We start from the raw sequence: 2063 nt of genomic DNA, 5'->3' as shown, positions 1-2063 counted from the left end.
GGGGCAGTATTCAGATCTCAGAGGGTATGCAACATTGAGACCATTGTAGCAGCAGCTGGAGAGCATATTCGCCCTTACCTATCTTACCTACCAGAGCTGACAGATTTACTTAGATGGACAAGCTTATATGTTCCATCTTAGGTCCGTCAGTTCTATGCTACACTTTGGATTGACCCGCAGCACTAGATTCATTCACTTTCCTTTCAGAGCAGAGATTACTGGCTGATGAGCACTAGGGTCAGAGAGATACTCTGACTTCAGGAGCAGCCCATCTGGCTATATGAGGATTGCTATGGACAGACAACGCCTCCTAGACACCCTCATGGCAAGTCTTGTGCCCCCACAGATCTAGTCCACCATTGCTTTACAGAGCCATTTGGTGAGGGGTTGAGCAGGACACCTAGTGATCTCACTCCTACAGCTAGAGTGTTGGATGCTATTATGAGGAGGACACTGCTTCCGAGGATGGGGTATCGCGAGGGCTTGACTCGCATACATCTATGGCTACTGAACTCTCTGATGCAGTAGACTGTGTTTGACATTTGAGATCTCCTTCTTTCAGAGATGGAGGATACTATTGTAGAGGGGTTTAGGGGTCACAGGCAGCTGCCATATGCTCACTGGATTACATTCCTGATCCATAGGGCAGTTACTATGGGGCCACCTAAGATGCTGACAGAGTATAGTGGTGCTACTACAAAGTTTCCTACATATAACATGACTCAGATGATCCGACATAGTGCAGTGAGGACACCTAGCCAGCCGAGCCGATGTCTAGAGGTGCCAGAGACTATAGCTCAATAGGATGAGACCATCAGGGCAATAGCAGCTATAGAGGAGGAGTAGCTTGATGCTCAGTAGGAGGGGATGGTCGAGAGTGACCCCAGCGATAGCTCAGATGAGGACTACTGGGATATCCCTCAGATGCATCCATGATGATATGACCATGAGGCCGGTAGCTCTAGTTCAGCTCCACCTGCACCATAGATAGACCCCACTCTACTTGCCATCCTTGAGCGGATGAGGCAGGATCAGGCTCACCAGGCATAGGAGACCGCTGCTACTTTTGCATAGTTCCAGACTCGGCAAGATGAGTTCCAGCGACAGTAGCAGGCGATCCAGTAGCAGCAGCAGCAGGCCATGCATCGACAGCAGCTATTCATGCAGCAGCAGCTATTTGGGTATATGCAGCATGTTGTGATAGCTATTGGGGCTCCACCGCCACAGCCTTCACCCTAGATTGGCCAGCCTACCACCACTTCTATGACTCCAGCATTACAACCTAGTGGGCTTCGAAGTCAGGGACAGCCACCAGCACAGTTTGCTTCACCTACAGAGTAGGTGTCCTAGTGGTTTGCCTCACCAGTGCTAGCCCCACAGTTCACACCTCTTCAGATGGGCTTCACACTAGCTCAGACTTCCTCGCTGCTAGTGCCAGATACCTCAGTCTCTAGGAGCCTTGGAGCGACTTTCAGTGAGTTGACAGGGCAGCCTACTTCACCATATTTATATGTCCCAGGTCCTTTTACAGTTGCATCTATTATCGAGACTACAGAGACGCTCCCTTCTTCTATTGCATCATCAGAGTCACCTGCTTCAGTGATACCTGCATAGTCTACGGCCGCTCCAGTCCCTAATCTGACCTAGACCACTTTAGCATCGCTTGCAGCTACATAGGGTCAGACAACTCAGAGCTCAGGGTCAGATGATGATGGCACATAGTTCTAGCTCACTCCTCGTACCTCAACGCTCGACTCGTCCGCTGTAGCCCTACCGACTGACCCTTAGGTTTTGGTGTTTGATGCCAAAGGGGGAGAGGGATCGAGTATGTTAGACTTAGGGGGAGCGACTACTTATCTAGGGGGAGCTTAGTTTATCTATTATATTTGGTTTTTATGTGTGATACACTATTATGCATTCGTGTGTGTTTACTTTCATGCATCAAACTATATTTATGTGATAGTGATATCTACGTGATCGTGATATTTGACATGTGTGCTCTCTACTTTGAATCTTTTATATGTCATATCATTAGTGTTATGCTCATTTGCTTTGCTTTCGCG

Source organism: Miscanthus floridulus, chromosome 13, assembly GCF_019320115.1.
Source record: "Miscanthus floridulus cultivar M001 chromosome 13, ASM1932011v1, whole genome shotgun sequence".
Classification (NCBI taxonomy): Eukaryota; Viridiplantae; Streptophyta; class Magnoliopsida; order Poales; family Poaceae; genus Miscanthus; species Miscanthus floridulus.
This window is presented reverse-complemented; position numbering follows the sequence as displayed.